Source organism: Phaenicophaeus curvirostris, chromosome Z (genome assembly GCF_032191515.1).
Source record: "Phaenicophaeus curvirostris isolate KB17595 chromosome Z, BPBGC_Pcur_1.0, whole genome shotgun sequence".
NCBI lineage: Eukaryota > Metazoa > Chordata > Aves > Cuculiformes > Cuculidae > Phaenicophaeus > Phaenicophaeus curvirostris.
The window spans coordinates 15,636,453-15,656,008 of NC_091431.1; the positions used below are offsets into that span (position 1 = coordinate 15,636,453).

Consider the following 19,556-nt stretch of genomic DNA (forward strand, 5'->3'; position numbering starts at 1 on the left):
TGTTGTGCCCCAAGTGCAGGACCCGGCATTTGGCCTTGTTAAACCTTATGCCTTTGGTCTCAGCCCAGCGATCCAGCCTGTTCAGATCCCTTTGGAAAGCCTTCCTACCCCCCAGCAGATTGAAATGTCCTCCCAGCTTAGGGTCGTCCGCAAACTTGCTAAGGGTGCACTCAATGTCTTCCTCCAGCTCATTGACAATTACATTGAAAAGGGCTGGATCCAGCACTGAGCCCTGGGGACACCACTTGTGACTGGCCTCCAGCTGGAGTTAACTCCATTTACCACAACTCTTTGGGACTGGCCATCCAATGAGTTTTCCACCCAGGAAACACCAGCAACACTGGGTAGCCTGCAGGTAACATAGTATTTTCCTTTACTTGCCCTCTTATAGTTCTTCCCTTTCCTTTTATTTTCTTTCCATTCCATGAAATCAACCTGAATTCCTGACTGGGTATCCATTCTACACCTTCATATCAATCACCCTCATGCCTGTCCATATAATGAAAACACATTTCTCTGAGCCCTTCTTGCTTCCTTCCCTCTGAAAACTCCTACAAAGCCTTTTTCTTACAATACACTGGAAAGTTCTGAGTTTCACTTCAGCAGCACCACAGCAGCCTGAATAGCTCAGTGGAAGTCTCCGAAAGACACCAGGACTGCTACTTTCATGCTGCCTGGCCATTCCCAGCAGCAGCAAGGAGACCGAATGTAAGCGCTCACAAAGGTGGGAGAGGAGTTTAAAAACCAGTTTAAAGCACTGATGCTGAACAGCAGTGATGGAGAACGCTGAGCTATCCTTCCCAAAATAACTCAGGGCAGATTTGGAGAAGCAAATCCCTGTCTGGGAGCAGGAGGGGGAAGCAGAAAGGCTGGTGGGGAGCACAGGGCACACTCCCACATACTCCATCCCGCTGTTACTGCATGGTGACCTTTGCTGCACTTTTGACTGAATTCCTCACTATCCCATGCCTGCAGTTTTCCAGTTTCTCCCCTAAAAGAGCCTCTATGAGGAGAAAGGGAGTCCTTGTCCTCCTTGGCCCTCAGTGTTCAGGGTCTCAGCCACACCGAGCCCCGCACAAGAAGCTGGCGGGATGCAACAACATGTTCAGCAGCCACCACACTGACGGTTCACAAACCAGCCTGGTGCTGGGACGGGTTTTTACTGGCGCTGGGCTCGTTTTCCTCCTCCAAGGGCTGTGCACGGCATAAGCCATGCCCAGCTGTGCACCAGCTACATTTGCAGAGCCCTGCAGTTGGAAGCACCACACAGAAGCGTATCAGGCGTGGAGGCAAATATTAACATCCAGGGCTGATTCGGAGAAGCAAATCAGGTCTGGGAGCTGGAAGGGAAAGTGGGGAGGCTGGCAGGGGGCACAGGGCACTCTCCCACAGACCCCCCTCCACTTGTGCCAGCAGTGCCATCCCACCAATACCACTGCTCCCTCATTAGCACAGTGAGCCTTGCTGCACTTTTGCCTGAGTTTCCCACTATTCCAGGCCTCCAGTTTTCCAGTTTCTGCGCTAAAAGAGCCTCCACGAGGAGAAAGGAGGTCCTTGTCCTCCTTAGCCCTTAGTGTTCAGGGTGGCAGCCACATCGAGCCCCACACAAGAAGCTGCTGCGGTGCAGCACTGTGTTCAGCAGCCACCACACCAATGCTTCACAAACCAGCCTGGTGCTGGGGATTGGCTTTTACTGGGGCTGCGCTGGTTTTCCACCTCCTAGAGCTGTGCACCGGCTGCCTGTGCTGCAGTTGGAAGCAACACATAGACACGTGTCAGGCGTGGAGGTAAATATTAAAAGGCTGCCTAGCAACCAGCATTGCATCGCCCTGACGCACAGCTCCTGCTCAGCCGCAGCTCGGGCAGGCACACCCTGCTGCACCCCAGGGCGGCAAACCCCCCAGCACCCTCAAAAGAAAGTGAGGACGGAATCAGAACAGGAATGAGCAGAGCTGGGCTCACCCTGGAGGTGGGGACTCAGCAGAAAACGCAGGCAGAGAGAGCAACACTTTGTTGTGGTGTTAGAATGCCCCAGAGCTGGTAGTTGATGGAAAAACTCACATCAGTGTTGATGATGCCTCCTCCTCCTGTAGCTGCACCCCACAAGTCCTGCCTGGACACCAGCATGGGGGATGAAGGATGTTCTGCCAGCAACGGTCCTAACCCATGGGGAGGTGTGATAGGACAAGAGGAAATGGCCTCACCTGGCACCAGGGGGGTTTAGACTGCATATTAGGAAAAGTGTCTTTCTCAACAGAGTGGTGAAGCCTTGGAAGAGGCTGCCCAGGGCAGGAGTGGAGTCTCTGTCCCTGGAGGGGGTCAAAAAGCATCTGGCCATGGCACTTCGGGGCACGGTGGGGTTGGGCTGGTTGTTGGACTGGACGAGCTGAGAGGGCTTTTCCAACCACAATGAATCCATGACTCTATGAAGGTTGCCTGCGAGCATGGGAGAGGAGGCAAACGCCATGGCAAAGCATCCAGGACCTGGGAGGTCACCTGGTGACCTGCAGGGGAATCCACCATCAGCACCGGACTCCACAGGCACCACAGGAGAGGCTTGAATGACAGAGAAAGGGTTGCAGGTTTGCACAGATGAACTGAGGACTGGTACTGGTGTGGCTGTGGGGTCCCACCATCCCACCTAGCAGGCAGGGCGGGCACAGACAGACACGCACAGGAATGGACCTCAGGTGCTCCTGGCCATTAGTCAGAGGATAGATTTCCAGGAAGGGCTGATGAAAAGACTTGGGATCTGATTTGATATGAGAAGGAATACCCTTAGAAACTCGTTCGTCAAATAAGGGGATGGCTTGGTGCTACTCTTGGAGGAGACTGGTCGCAGCAGCCACACAATGGCAATACAGCAACCCAGTAAAGCCTCCCAAAAATTGTTCACCCAGTCTGACTACGTGTAACCAAGAAATGTGGGAGTAGAAGGGAAAGTGTCACAGGAGAAGAAAATAAAGCAAATCAACCAGTGACAGGATGCAAGGAAATGGCCTCACATCATGCCAAGAGAGGGTTAGACTGGATATCAGGAAAAATGTCTTTTCTGACAGAGAGATGAAGCCCTGGCAGAGGCTGCCCAGGGCAGGGGTGGAGTCCCAGTACCTGGAGGGGTTCACGAAGCATGTGGCCATGGCACTTGGGGACAGGGTTCAGTAGGGACGAGGGTGCTGGGCTGGTGGTGGGACTGCGTGAGCTCAAAGGCCTTTTCCAACCTTATTGATTCTATGGTTCTCTGGCTCTTTAAAAGTGACAAACATCAAAACAGACTTGAATGCAAACACCTATTTGTAGAAGTAAAACAGCAGGTGAAGAAATCCTTGAGAGGTCTCAGTTACAGAACACTGGAAAACCTTGAAGCTACCCTGTAGGCAATGAAGGAAGAGGAGCTGGGAACTGAAACTACAAATTCTGGAAATTCACAGAGCAGATCCATCGGGCTGCAGAAGGTCACTGCCTACCCTATAGGAGCAGTCAGGTACCATCACCCAGCTTTGAAAGCAGAGGAGATGCTGAAAACATTGACCAAGCAACCAATACAGAAACACTTGGATGATAACATAAGAATAAATAAGAATCAACAGATTGTTCAAGAATAAAGCATGTGAAGAGAATGCAACACTCAGCACACCCCAATGTGGAAGTACGCCTGGCGGGTAAGGATGAAGGAACCTCCAGAGGAGTACACACTATTAACGCAGCTTTGCACCATACTGGAGGTAACATTTCCTCCAATAAAATGGAGATGTTGGCCCAGAACATTGGGTTATAAAGTTGCTTTCAGGCACCTTCCATCCTGAACCTTTCATGGAGCTCCTGAAGAGATGCCCAGCAGGCTTCGGGTAGGCTGAAGGAGACCAGACACAACAACAAAACCCCAAAAGCCAAGCAGGCAGCAACACTGAGAAACATGCATGAGGTTACAGTGCCACAGGCTGAGATGCTCCTGCCAAAAACAACCAGGGAAAGAGGAATCCAAGCAAAAAATCTGTTGCTGTGACAACATAAATATAAATGTCACATACGGGAATAACGTTCTGTCTTTTTGGCTTGAGCTTCTCTAGGCCAAGGGCTAGGACAGTGATGGCCATCACACTGCAGTGCACATGGAAAATAAAGAACCAAGAACTGGTTTACTGGAGAAAAATGAATAAAATGAGGAAGTTAGTGATAATAAAGGCAAGTCAGTACCTGATGTTTTGTCCTCTGGACAGGGAGAGAAGTAAACAGGAAAAGAAGAAACCGGCTTATTCTATAACAAACTCTCTCAAGTCAGAGCTCAAAGGGTTTCCTTCCTGGGAGAAGAGTCACCCTGTGGCAGAGGCTGCCTGGGAAGACCAAGCACCTTGACTCCTGGCAGCTTGCAGCCAGCTCATATAAATATTTTTTGAATGACCCAGCTATCCTCAGCCTGGGACAGAGGATGGAAGAGAAGCCTGATGATTTTTTTGAGGTGAAACAGCTTATGTATGAGCTGGGACTGATGCTCAGGCTTAAAAGTTTCCTAGGGAAGTGGTGGATGCCCAGTCCTTGGAGGTATTCAAGGCCAGGTTGGATGGGGCTTGGAGCCTCTGATCCAGTGGGAGGTGTCCCTACACATCCCAGCAGTGGTGGAACTGGCTGGGCTTTGAGGTCCCTTCCAACCCAAACCATTCCATGGTTCTATGATTCTGCTTACTTACAGCATTACTTCAGCTCAGCCATGCAATGCAAGACAGCCTTATCTACGTGACCACAAATTTTCACTTCTTTACATGAATGACTCTGTTACTAAGCTTTAATTAACAGTCTTGGTAAGATGTGGGTAGCAAATATTCTTTTAGAGAACTACTGTGAGAAAGAATGGGTTATTTTACTGATGTGTGAGCTGTGGCAGGAGAAATCTCTCACTAGCTTTCATGACGCGCAGTAACAACTCCATAACCCTCACATCTGCAGACACAAAGGATGTCAGGAGGGAGAAGGCAGGTCAGGGATGGCACCAAGAGGACATTCTAGCATCCCATATGCACCTTGTAACAATGCAAGCAAAGCAATGCACCGGCTTCCAGACCTGTTAGCAATGAGGAATCAGTACTGTGACTGGTGGCACAAACATCAGTCCATTAATTTTCCACTAAGCCAAGGGGAGTTGCAAGACACAACTGGAGCCAGCACATATGTGCGTGTGTATGTACAAATATAGATATACAGATATCTAAGCATATATATTTCACAGAATCACAGAATGTTCTGAGTAGGAAGGGACCCACAAAGACCATCAAGTCCAACTCCTGCCCCTGCACAGGACATGCCAACATTCACACCCTGGGGCTGAGGGCATTGGCCAAATGCTGCTGGAATATTGTCAGCCTTGGTGACTGCTTCCCTGGGAGCTGTTCCAGTGCTCCACCACTCTCTGGGGGAAGAACCTGCTCCTAATGTTCAACCTAACCCTCCCCTGTCATCTTCCTGCCATTCCCTCGGATTCAGAGAGGAGAGCTTAGCACCTCCTCCTCCTCCTCCCCATGTGAGGAAGCTGCAGAATGCAATGAGGTCTCCCCTCAGCCTCCTCTTCTCCAGGCTGAACAGACCCAGGGACTTCAGCCACTCCTAACACACTTCCCCTCTAAACCCTTCCCCAGCTCTGTGCCCTCCTCTGGACGCTCTCCAGCAGCTTTGGATCCTTTTTACCCTGTGGCCCCAGCAGTGCCCCCAGTACTCGAGGTGGGGCCACCCCAGTGCGGAGCAGAGCAGGACAATCCCCTCCCTCACCCAGCTGGCAATGCTGTGCTGGATGCACCCAGGACACGGTTGCCTGCTTGGCTGCCAGGGCACTGCTGGCTCATGGTCACCTTGTCCTCGGCCAGAGCCCCAGATCCCTTTCTGTAGGGCTGCTCTCCATCTCGCGCTCCCTGCACTCTATGGGCACTCAGGGCTGCTGCGCTAAAATATGCAGTGATTTAAAACTGGAATCAAATCAGCACTGGTGCCACTCTGTTATTTATATTTTGCTATTACAGTAGCCATAATAGCTGTATTAAAAATACAAATTTTTTTGCTTCTGTGTCAGTTTCTATCCCATGTAATTCTGGAAATGTCCTATTAGTTTGTAATTACTATTCTTATGGAGAGTTCTGCTATTAGGTTGATAAGAAAAACAACCCTTTAATAGGAGAAAGACAAAAAATCACTGCACAACCAGGAAAACAGTTTTTCTTCCAAGATTTCAGGCTCAGTTAATTTTGTGGAGGTTTACTATTAAAATCTTAATGAAATGGAACAGCAGGATATAGTCTTCAGTTTGTACCTTTGTATTATTCAGACAATGGTATAATTCCATAAAACATTCCTGCAGTGTGTGTTATGTTCATGGAATGATGTGGGTTGGAAAGGACCTCAAAGCCCTTACAGTTACACTCCTTGTCATACGCAGGGACACCTCTCACTGGCGCAGGGACTCTAAGCCCCATCCAATCTGGCCTTGAACACCTCCAGGGATGGGGCAGCCACCACTTCCCTGGGTAACCTGGGCCAGGGACTCCCCACCCTCATCGTGAAGAATTTCTTCCTAAGATCTCAATTCAATCTTCCCCTCTTTCAGCCTAAAACCGCTCCCCCTCATCCTACCTCTGCACTCCCTGATCAAAAGCCCCTCCCCAGCTTTCCTGGAGCCCCTTTCCATACTGGAAGCTCCTTTAAGGTCTCCCCAGGGCCTTCTCTTCTCCAGGCTGAACAACCACAGCTCTCTCAGCCTGGCCTCATAGCAGAGGGGCTCCAGCCCTTGAATCATCATTGTGTCCTCCCCTGGACCTGTTCCAACAGTTCAATGTCCTTCTTAGGTTGGGGACTCCAGGTGTGGTCTTAGGAGAGCGGAGCAGAGGGGTAGAATCCCTGGTCCCTCGCCCTGCTGGTCCCACAGCTTTGGATGCAGCCCAGGACACGGTTGGTTTCTGAGCTGTGAGCTCACATTGCTGGCTCCTGTTGAGTGCTTTCTCCCCCAGCATCCCAAGCCCTTCTCCTCAGGGCTCCCAGTCACGACATGCCCCAGCCTCTACTGAAACAAAGCATTGCCCTGACCCATGTGGTACTGTTGCAATGAGTTTCCCTGTTATCCTTGCTGAAATACAGAAACGGTGCCTGTTTTGTGAAAGCCCACTGCTCGCAGCAACTGCTGAGAGGGGTGAGAAAAAAATCCTTGTAGGATCCTTGTTGCTAAATCCTAAAGTAACCCAAAATTCTATGCTGACAAGGTTACAGTGATGCCACTGAGCTCACTGCAGCCCTGACTCAGCAAAGCCCCCCAGTTTCACAATGGCTGCATAAAGCAAACCACACAAGAACAGCAAATCCAAACAGGATTTAGTGCATATGCAGGGACATCCATTCCAGTAAGCAGTTTGTTGGACTGAAACGTCTGTGGTTCCATTCTTTGATACATAGGTATGCCCATTAAGAAAATAAACAAACCCAAATACAACCCCCCTCATATTTAGGGAGGCTTCCTCTGATTTAACATCCATAAATTCAGCTGGTGTGAATGTAACCTAAAATACATAAAAACTACTACTATTATTATAGTTTAAAATCACACAACTTGACAAATACAGCAAGAAAAGTAATTTTAGAAACAAACCAACTCCCCCTCAGAGCTAACAAAGCTGGAAACCGATTTACTCTGTTAAACTACTGACTGAGAGCAGCCTCGCAGAGAAGGGCTTGGCGTGCGGGGAGATGAGAAGCTTGACAGGAGCCAGCAACTTGCACTCACTGCCCAGAAACCAACTGTTTCCTAGGCTGCATCCAAAGCAGTGAGACCAACAGGGACAGGGAGGGGATTCTGCCCCTCTGCTCCACTCTCCTGAGACCCCATCTGGTATCCTGTGTCCAGTTCTGGAATCCCCAATGTAAGGAGGACATGGATCTGTTGGAAAGGGTCCAGAGGAGGGCATGAAGATGACGCAAGGGCTGAAGCACCTCTGCTATGTGGCCAGGCTGAGAGAGTTGGAGCTGTTCAGCCTGGAAAAGAGAAGGCTCTGGGGAGACTTTAGAGCAGCTTCCAGTACGCAAAGGGGCTCCGGAAGAGCTGGGGAGGGGCTCTTGATCAGGGAGTGCAGGAAGAGTACGAGGGGGAATGGTTTTCAGCTAAAAGAGGGGAGATTGAGATGAGATCTTAGGAAGAAACATTCTTCCATGAGGGTGGGAAGGCCCTGGCCCAGGTTACCCAGGGAAGTGGTGGCTGCCCCATCCCTGGAGGTGTTCAAGGCCAGGTTGGAAGGGTCTTAGAGCCCCTGATACAGTGGGATGTGTCTCTGCTCATGGCAGGCGGTGAACTGAATGGGCTTTGAGGTCCCTTCCAACATCAACCATTCTGTGATTCTGTGATTCTAGGTATGTAGTCACAGTTCAGAGCAAACATGAAGAATAAACTGAAGTTGAGGTAAGTGCGTTCACCCACAGGAGGAATGACAGCCCCCCATGTAAGTGTGTGAGGTGCCAGAGTACAGTTGGATGGAGATTCCTGGTTCAGACACTGTTGGGGAGCAGCCAGAGGACAACACATGGCCCCCCCTCACGACACTCCTGTCTTAAGTGTGACCTGCTACAGCAGCAGATTTGCCATCTGACAGCCTCCACTCTCCTAAACAACAGCACAACTAATAACGAGTAGATGAATTGTGACGCTGCTTCTTCTCCAGATCAGAAACTTGACGGCAGTGAACCAGATACAAAACCCAAGAGTGCTGGTCACACAGGAATACGCCTCCTTGCAAAATCTGATTCAAGAAACAATCCAGGTTACCACGGTAGAAAAGATGAACCCTGACATTTCATTCTTCTGCAATTTCCTCACCATGCAGAATAAATATTTGTAACCAATACTAATCTGCACCCAGGAGCAAGGTCACCCTTCATTGGGAGATGCTAGAAGAGAGCATAGGAAAAAAAAACCATTTTCTCATGAAACAAAAACACGGCAAATTTGTTAAAGAAACTGGTTTGGACCAAGAAACTGAAAAGCTGATTATCTCATGAAGTGTTTTTACAGTCTCAAGTGCTGCTAAATTATTTGACGATTGCAGTGCATGCAGTCAGACAACTTCCATAACACAGACTCACAGCTATAGTTGTCTTCTATTTTGATTACTAAAATAAGATTTCTGCCATTTTGGCACAGAAAAGGAACCCAACAATAATTAATCACTGAATTTTATACATCAGCTAAAGCTGATCCACTGCACTGCTCAAATTTAAAGCAACAGGTTTTTAAGCAGTGCTTTTTGAGATAACCTCTCTGCATTTGAATTTGGTCACACTAAATCTAATGATATCATGCACAATCTGTGAGTAAGATCAGAATTACACTCACAATGGTGTAGATCAAGGCTTTGGACCACCTAGAAACTGACCCACCAGACCACCTTTAGGTCAGCTCTATATTTAAGATTTAGGATTTCAGCAACCTGTGCTGAATGGATGTTTTGGTTTTCTTTATTTTAATAACTATTAAGTCACTATGAAGACTCTGAAACAGCTTCATGCTTGAACAAAAAGCCACTGAGGGCTGTGAGTAAGAACTGACTTGAAACAAATTCTGTATGATTTGACTCTTTTCTTAAACTTCCTCACTTTATGGTTACTTTTATGTGAGAGGTTTGGGATATGCACAAAAACTTATAACTGCCCCACACGTGACAGTAAGGAGCACTTTGTGTTCATTTCTTATCATCTCCTACTGCTTTCATGGGGTTTTATTGTTTGGTTGTTTATTTTGCTTGGAAGTAGAGGAAAAAGTCTGGCAGTTGAGTCACAGAGCAGCACAGAAACTAGGCATGAAGAGCCTTTACAGACATACAGGTCCATTGCGGGCAGAAGAAATTACTTAGACTTAAGTTTGTAGCGTGGCTTCTGCTCTGTAATCTTTATTACACAAGGACGGCTCCTATTTAATGTCTTCTCATCGTTATTGCAATTGATCTGGGACAATGGATGATCTTTAGAGTCCCTTCCAACCCAAACCATTTTGTGACTCTACAATACACCGAGCAGGGTAAGAGTTCATCTGTCGCCTTCAGAAACGGTATGTATGCGCTTCCATACCACAGGCCGAACAGCACTTCTCTCATTTAGATGGAGTTAAAAGCAAAGATGTCCAGAAAGCTCTGGTTTTCTGTCCAGGTTTTACCTCTCCAATATCAAATGGAGGCTTTGTGTCCCTGGAAAAGGTTTTCAAGCTGCAGCATCAGGCAAGTGAAAGCATTTTATTTTCAAACTGATTTTTCATTGTCAAGAATGTTCATGTTATGGTCATTTTGATGAAGACTGATCTCAGTGTTACCAGTTGAGCACAGAATGCATTACCTAACTTAAACATCCTCCAGGTACAGATGAAGAAATGCTCAGGAAAGCCACACTCCTGAACACCAGGTGAAACTCCTCAACAGGCCTAGGAAGTGTCTTTCCATGGAAAGAGTTGAGTCATCACTAATTTGACAATTAATTGACGATTTAAGTTTTAAACTCCCCATTCTTACTTCTTAAAATGTGCTCTTCATAGAATCAGAGAATCATTGAGGTTGGAAAAGACCTCGAAGTTCATCCAGTCCAACCGTCAGGCCAACCCCACCGTGCCTGCTCAACCCTGTCCCAAAGTGCCTCGGCCACACATTTTTTGAAGCCCCCAAGGGATGGAGACTCCACCCCTGCCCTGGGTAGCCCCTGCCAGGGTTTCTGTGATTCTTTCAAGTTAAGAATCTTTTCCTAATATCCACCCTAAGCTGCCTCTGGTACAGCTTGAGGTTGTTTCCCTTCAATTACCTTCGTTTGGGAACTCTCTGTCTTCATCACTATAATCCCTACAAGCTGGCATGCGCTGAAATTCCACTTTCCTTCAGTCACACTCAAATATCGGAAGCAGCGTACCAGTACTGTCACTGCTCCTCTCAGGTTCCCACTTGGCAGCACGGAACAGACACTAACGCCGCATAGGAGCTCAAAAATCCTCTTTTCAGTCCCACCTCCTGCAGGTCAGCATCCAGCTGTAAACAGCACAATTGTTCCCATGCCTGCCTGTTGTTTTAGACACTGGAACGTTCCAAAGCAATTTCCACTAGCAAACTCCAGGCTGATAACGAAACACTGCGAAAGCACGCGATTTGGTGCCAGCATGATGCCTCTGACCTCTGCTGGGATTTCTGTTGCTTGGTCTGCAGTGTCGCCCAGGGACAGCACACAAAGCCCTTCCCGGCAGAACTGGAATAGAAACAGGGAATTGCAAACAGAACCAACATTCCTCAAAGAGGGGCTTAAAACTTTGCAGTTGGACTGAACAATCTTAAAGGTCTTTTTCAATCTAAAAGTTTCTGTGATTCTGCTATGTTAAAGAGGACTTCACCTTATGACACAAGTTCTCCAAGGTTATCACCTTGGCTATTTTAATTATAATAATCAATACTCAAAGTGGGCAGCTGACAGTCACAAGGGCCTGTGAGTGATACTCCGAGTCAGAAACTAGATTTATCTCCTCCAGGACACATTAACAAAACATTATTCACAAAGCCACGAGGACTGGCAAACTGTCCCAGTGGTGCTGGGTAGCAAAGTGAACAGAAAATAGGACAGGACAATAAACAAAAATCACAGAGTCAGGAAGTTTTAATAGAATTTGGAGATTAACATACAATCCGAGGATTACACCGCATAACCTTTGGGTGTGTTGTTGGGTTTTGTTCTTAGACCATTTCAGAAAACACTCAACATTGTTTTCTTATTCCTACTTAAAAAGAGCAGGGCAGGAGGTTTTGTGCTTTAGCATTGATTGGCTCTTAACCCTATATCTCCCAAACCTGCTTCGAAAAGGGCCCCTGCTGCTCTGGAGGAATAACCACATCACAATTCAGTTCAATTAAAAATATAAACTCTCCACCTCCATGAGGCTGCATCCTGCCTCCGAGAGGATTCCTTTCCAGGGATCTGAAATACTCGTTTCCTAGTCAGTTCAAGCACTTCTGCTAAGGAAGGCACAGAGGGAAGGCACAGAGGCCGGCATGAAACCAACTCCTTCCAGAGCCAGGAAGGTTTCCAAGCTTGAAGGAGCTCGCATGGCCACTGAGCTCCGTGCCTCCCCACCAAGACCTTGGCAGGGGAAGCTCTGGACAAAGTCCCACACTTTTAGGACTGCAGGTTTTCCTCCCAGGGGAAAACAACGAGCAGAAATAATGAGAATGAACACACTGGAGATCAACTCACTGGAAAAGCAGCTCCTTTGCTTTCTCCTCGCCACCGTTCCACATCCTCGAGGAGCCATCACCTCCAGTGCCACAGAGCTTTGCCTGGATGCCCAGTCGGGAGTGTCTGCCCAAGATGCAAGGCCACAGAACCAGAGTTGCGAGAAATACCGGCCAAGGGACTTGTCCCTGACACCCCAAGATCAGGAACAGCATTTTCTGCCAGCTTTGTGTACCCACGTATCGAACCACTCCCATACAGAACAGAAGAAAAAACAAAGCACTGTTCTGTACTAGGAGGCTGCCAGTAAGAAATGCTTTAATCTAGAACTGAAAATATCCTGCATTGAAGAAATCATTATCCAGTACAGTTTATGTCAATTTGAAAAACCACAGCATTAAGAAAATATCTAGTCAGAAAAAGCAAACAGATCAAGAACTCTGCAGTGTTTACAAGCACTCTGCGTTATTTATTATTTATTTAACACACTATTTTCACTTTCTCCAAAGAAGAAAAGAGGAGCAAGTACACTGGTAACAATAAACAAACAGTGGCATAACTGAAGCAACACCTACACATCTAATTTCTACCACTATGGAAAGAACTGTAATAAACAAGTTACTGACTAGTACTATTTTTTTCCTCATACCTTTTTTGCATCTGATATTTCAGCCCCTTTTAGGTATCCAGTACAATAAACTCTTGTTGTCACTCAGTTACTGATACCAAAGCACGCTTAACCGAGAAGCTGCTCTTACAGATCTCCACACCCTGACTACGCAATACTCTGTGTGCCACAGGCGCACTAAGCCCTGCACTTCCGTGCCAAAAAAAAGTTACATGTGTTTTTGAAGCAAGAGCAGTGAGGGCTGTGAGCAATAAAAACCCCCAAACCTCAAAACAAAAACGTAAATGCAGAACAACTTGACTTTAAAAGTCTGCTCCTCCTCGTCCCTCTCTCCTTCGAGACTGCTTATGTCACGTAAACCCCTCGTTGTGTAACATGTAGAGCACGCAGTCTGACACAGCCTCTAAAAAGGCTGCGCCCAACAAATTCAAATGATTTTTATATCCAACTCACTGCACACAGCCAGCTCCAGAGGGCTATATGCCTGCTGATGACGGGATCATGTCAGAGGCTCTGCAAGCCAGCAGCCTCTGCTATTTCAGCCCACAAAACTCCCGGAAGAGGGAAACAAAACAAACTGAGTGCAAGAGGAACGTAAATCAGCCGCGATCAGAAGCAGCAGGAATGCAAAGCTCACTTACTTGGTGTGTGTGTGCCTGCTGTTCCAGCAGGAATGCCGGGATAGAGGCTGCTTCTCACCCCAGTGTTGGAGCTGGCGGTGGTGCTGGTTTTTTGGAGGTGCTGGGCAAGATGTTGGCACACTCCCCACCCAGCCACCGCCGCCCCACCTCCCAAACCCCAACACGCAGGTTCAAGCCCCGGGAGTGCCGTGAAGTCACTGGTCGGAAGTGTGCGTGGAGCTCTGCCCCCTACACCACGCAGTGACAATGAGCAAACCCATCTCCTGCATCCGTCATCACTTCTGGACGTGGCTTGACAAGGTTCCCCAGCAGCCAACGCTGTCACCAAGCTGATGGCACTCAGGCTCATGCAGTAAAAATAGGGACTAAACGCCTGCCAGGATGGTGCTGTTCTTGGACGGAGCTACATGTAGCCTTTGAAAAGCAGTGTTCATCTTCCACCTCGTGAGTTAACAGTGCTGGTGCTGAGGGAGGGAATTCACTCAGTTCTCTTCAAAAAGCTGGTATTTTTATTATATAATAAAGATATATTATGTTTATGGGACTTATATAATACTTTTGTACTATATAATATGTTTATAATACATTTTATATATATTTGTATGCATATATACATAAAATATGTAGTATAAACATATATAATATGTTATCAGAGGCTCCTTACATACATATAGTATGTTTGTGGGACACCTCCTCCCTAAATTTTGACTGGTTATCCAGCCCCTCTGAGTACATAGAATCACAGAATCATTAAGGCTGGAAAAGGTCTCTAACCTCATCCAGTCAACTCGTCAGCCCAGCCCCACTGCGCCTACTAAACCCTGTCCCCAAAGTGCCACGGCCACATGCTTTTTGAATCCCTCCAGGAACAGGGACTCCACCCCTGCCCTGGGCAGCCTCTGCAAGGCCTTCACCACCCTGTCAGGAAATTTTTCCCAATATCCAGTCTAAACCTCCCCTGGTGCAACTTGAGGCCACTTTCTCTCATCCCATCACTTATTACTTGGGGGAAGAGAATACATAAATGTGATTAATCACAACAAACTGAGATGGTTGGACCAGTTAAGGCCCCTGAAACATGACTATTTTTAAGCATAACAAATCCAAATAATTTATATTAATTTAGGAGTTTCAAAGTGCTCATTGAAACACCAGCAGTGACTTGCTCTGGAATGTTTAATTACTTTTTGGCTATAGTTCTCCACGCCTGTAGTACAGAAGGGGGAGCTGTACGATTTTTCTTAAAGAAAAAACCTCCATTCCACCCAAAAAACCTTCAACCATTTTTTTCGTAACAGCTGCTATGCTGCCCTTTGTCTCAAGGGAACAAGAACATCAAACTACTAGACTGTGTCCAGAGGAAGGTGACCAAGACGGTGAAGGGCTTTGAGGGCAAGACGGAAGAGGAGTGGGTGAAGTCACTTGGTCTGTTCAGCTTAGAGAAGAGAAGGCTGAGGGCTGGTGACCTAATTACAGTCTACACCTTAGTTAAGGTGGGCAGCAGAGAAGGAGCTGCTGATCTCTCTCTGGCAACCAGCAAAAGACACAAGGAAATGGGATGAAGCTGCATCAGAGGAAATTCAGATTGGACATAAGGAAATGGTTTCTCACTGAGTGGATGGTCAACCACTAGAACAGGCTCTCCAGAGCGGTGGTCATGGCACCAAGCTTGTCATGAGTTCAAGGAGGGTCTGGATGACACTCAGTCATATGGTTTAATTTTAGGTAGTCCTTTGTGCAGCAGAGACTTGGTCTTGATCATTATGGGTCCCTTCCAACTTCAGATATTCTGATTCTACAAAACAGAAGTCGTACGAGGGGAGCAGAAAGGGAAAAGCACCCAAAGACACAGCACCAAAAATGTCTGGTGAAATGACTGCAACATTTTGACCATTGTACAGCTTTACAAGTTGAAAGTTTGCAGTGATTGCCATATCAGAGCCTCCTTTCACAGCCCTGCTTTTCATACACAAAGATGACATTGGTGATGGACTTTGTCCTTGGCTTCGCAGAAACACTGGATGATTTGGGTTGGAAGGGACTTCAAAGCCCAGCCAGTTCCATCCCCTGCCATGGGCAGGGACACCTCCCACTGGATCAGAGGCTCCAAGCCCCATCCAACCCGGCCTTGAACACCTCCAGGGATAGGGAAGCCACCACTGCTCTGGGCAACCTGGGTCAGGGCCTCCCCACCCTCACAGGAAAACATTTCTTCCTAAGATCTCATCTCAATCTCCCTTCTTTCAGCTGAAAACGATTCCCCCTCATCCTATCCCTCTGCTCCCTGATCAAGAGCCCCTCCCCAGCTTTCCTGAAGCCCCTTTCAGTACTGGTAGCTGCTCTAAGGTCTCCTCAGAGCCTTCTCTTCTGCAGGCTAGACAAGCCTTCCCCATCTTTCCTGAAGCTTCCTCTGAAAATATCCAAGATCATTCAAGTCTGAAATAAAAATAACTTACTGTATTTCCACTGTTTGTGAATTCTTCCAGTGCTGCTTCAATAAATTGTCCACGAAAGCAACACAGGCACAGGTTCTCACTTCACTAAGCTATGGTAGCCAGGAACACAAAAGGTCCAAGAAAGATAACTGGATCCAGCTGTTTTCAAATATCAGTGCCTCTATTAACAGCTGTGATTGAACACTGAGCTGGAAATTGGCTTTCCTCTTGGCTATGGGATGATTTAAAAGCCTGTAAAGGAAAACACAGCAGGGCTGGCAGGTTCCCTTCCACAAGGAAGGAGGTCAGCTAAGGCTGCCCCCTCCACTGCTTCCAGCTTATAACAGGAGTGATGACCTCCTCGTTCATGCGTCTCAGCCTCTAACACGTACATGGAAGAGGCTGCTCATGACCAACCAGTGATTATTCCTGGTGACCATAACCTTACTTGAATCTTGACTCTTCAGGACATTTATCTGGCAGGGCACTACAAGGCATGTGCTTACCAAAAACCACTTAGTACAAAATAATAGTCCAACAGGACCTTACAGTAGCTTCAAGGCCTGAGAGTGGCTCCAGGAAAGCTAGAGAGGGGCTCTTGATGAGTGAATGCAGAGATAGGATGAGACGGGATGAGTTTAAATTGGAAAGGGGAAGATTCAGATGAGACATTAAGAAGAAATTCTTCCTGATGAGGGTGGGGAGGCCCTGGCCCAGGTTGCCCAGAGCAGTGGTGGCTGCCCCATCCCTGGAGGTGCACCAGGCCAGGCTGAGTGGGGCTCTGAGCCCCTGATCTAGTGGGAGGTGTCCCTGTCCATGGCAGGATGTGGAACTGGATGGGCTTTGAGGTCCCTTCCTACCCAAACCTTTCCATCATTCTGTGATTCTCTGATTCTGTTGTTCTGGTTTTTTTGTTTGTGCCACCCATACTCTGGGGGTTTAAAGCCATTTGACAAGCTGTGTTCTTTCCTGTTTTTCTGTTTCTATTTGTTTGGAACAATACTTGTTGAAAAGAAAACTTTTACTGGGATTCTTTTTTTTTCACAGCAGTTGTACAGGAAAGGCAGCGTTTCTTGGAAAGGTGAGGCAGCCTTTTCGCTTTGGCTGCAAAACCAGATCAGGTCTTTGAATGCAATCAGAAGCATTCCACCAATTTTTAGATAACTTTGGGATCAGGGGCTCCAAGCCCCATCAAACCTGGCCTTAAACACCTCTGGACAATGTGGGCCAGAGCCTCCCCAGCCTCACAGGGAAACATTTCTCCCTAATATCCCATCTCAGTCTCTCCTCTTAGGCCATCACACAGAGTCAGCTACGCCCCTCCGGTTATTCAGTTCAGAGCAAATAATTTCACCACAGGGTAATAGTAGGTTAAAAACTGAGCAGCTCTGCCTGGAGCAACTCAACCGCCCCACCTCTCCTCCCTCTTCAAAGATGTTAGGCATTTGCCTGGGATAAGAACCATCAATTAACAGTATTATTGACCAACAAAATGATTCAGGAATCCAAACAGATTTTGCACGCAGGACACATTAAAGCTAAAGCACAGAAAAAAAATAAAAGAAGGAACAGCAGTCCCAAAGGTGTCTAAAATTTTGTTTGGTGCTTTTGATCACATTCAAAAACCTGATCCGTTTTTGCAGCCAAAGAGAAAAAGCTGCCGCACCTTTCCAAGAAACGCTGCCTTTCCTGTAAAACTCCTGTGAAAAAAAAAGAACCCCAATAAAAGTTTTCTTTTCAACAAGTATTGTTCCAAACAAATAGAAAAACAGGAAAGAACACAGCTTGCCAAATGGCTTAAAAAACTCAAAGTCTGGGTGGCACAGACTACAAGAACAGCAGAATCAGAGAATCACAGGATGATGGAAAGGTTTGGGTAGGAAGGGACCTCAAAGCCCATCCAATTCCAATTCCCCTGCCACAGGCAGGGACATCTCCCACTGGATCAGGGGTTCCAAGCCCCATCTAGTCTGGCTTGAACACCTCCAGGGATGGGGCAGCCACCACTGCTCTTGGCAACCTGGGCCAGGGCCTCCCCACCCTCATCAGGAAGAATTTCTTCCTAATATCTAATCTAAACCTTCCTCTTCGAATTTGAAGCCATTCTCCTCTGCCCTATCACTACAGGCCCTTGTAACTACCCCCTCCTCAGATTTCCTGGAGCCCCTTTCCCTACTGGAAGCTCCTCTAAGATCTCCCTGGAGCCTTCTATTCTCCAGGCTAAAGAACCCCAACTCTCTCAGCCTGTCCATGTAACAGATGTGCTCCAGCCCTTGGATCATCTCTGTGGCCGCCTCTGGACCCACTCCAATCATTACATGTCCTTCTTATGTTGGGGACATTTACAACAGCACTGATTAAGAAACTGAAAAATCCTATTCTGAAGCAGGAATGCTTCCCTTTGATGGAATCTTGCAAACAATGGGGTATCTCCAGATATGGAGTGCTGTGGGAGACACACCTGACTCCTCGCTATACTGTGGTTCAGGCTGGCTGAGGAGCAGCAGCCTACACATCCTTGGGGTGAACCAGCAGCTGGGAAGCCCTGGCTTGTGTACCAATGAGTGAAAGTATCTTGGGTAAGTATTTCAAAGGATGGTTTTGAAGCCAAAAGCACAAGATAAGCAAAGCACAGAACAAGATAACGGAGCTAAAGGAAGACATCTGTCTTTTCTGTACCACTGACCAACAGCCAGCCTATAAATTCCACCAAGATGGGCTTGATCCACAGCTGGACCAAACCCTCAGATACTTTTCGAGCAGGAATGGCTCTCCAGGGTAGGAATTCCTCACCTGGCACCCAGAGATCCACCCTTTCCCAAGGTGGAGAGATCCCTTGCCTGTAACAGACCCGTGGTAAGAGACTTACAGTACGCTGAGCTAATGCTATGAAACACCACTAATCCACAGAGCTACTCAATGTAACCATAATCACTGTGTGGACAACTCCTTGGACACAAACTACTGACCAACTCTGAGATTAAGATTGGATCCAGCAGCACCCAGCCTCCGTAAAATACAATCACTAGTTTGGGAAAATCCTTTCAGATCATCAAGTCCAACTGTACCTGTCCACTACTAAATCATATCCCTAAGCTCCATAAGGAGTTGCAGAAACAAAGTGGTCCACTCTGAATCTCATGACCCAACAGGAGGTCCTCCTTTTGCTCTATGCATCTCCGGTCTTTCTATGAATCCTTTTGACCTGATTCTAACTCAGCTTTTCTTTGCACGCTCCCCCATGCGGTAATCATTAAGATGAACCTCACTACCCAACTTATTGAACCTTGTCAAACTGCTGTTAAACTGCTTGTTTAACTGCTGTTAAACATCAGACTTACTAAACTCTGACAAATTATTATTTTACCTCCACAAAACATGTTCCAATCTCTCTCTGAGTGAGGCGCATTCCACTCATCCATGACACACACCAAAAGTGACTACCAGCCACAGCCACCAGTTCATGAGTGATCACAACCATAAAGCGTGTTTTCCACACCCTATTTCTGCAATTTGCATGCCTAACGTGGTCCCTGCTTCTCTTCACAGAGTATCCACCGCAATCCAACAACCAAGTCACCCTTACAGCGTCTCTCACACTAATGTTCAGCATAAATGATCTGCTCCAAGTGCTAAGAA

General features: G+C 47.3%; 1 protein-coding gene across 4 annotated transcripts in view; it reads right to left on the reverse strand.

The window, feature by feature from the left end:
• The window catches only part of CAST (calpastatin), a 76,567-nt gene that overhangs the window by 39,676 nt on the left and 17,335 nt on the right, over positions 1-19,556 (reverse strand). The window contains exon 1 of one of the 4 annotated variants that reach the window (XM_069881071.1): positions 13,483-13,603. The exons of the other annotated variants lie outside the window; for them this stretch is intronic. The gene's annotated coding sequence lies outside the window, so the exon portion shown is untranslated. Of the gene's footprint in view, positions 1-13,482; positions 13,604-19,556 lie in introns of those variants that run through there. 4 annotated transcript variants of the gene reach the window in all.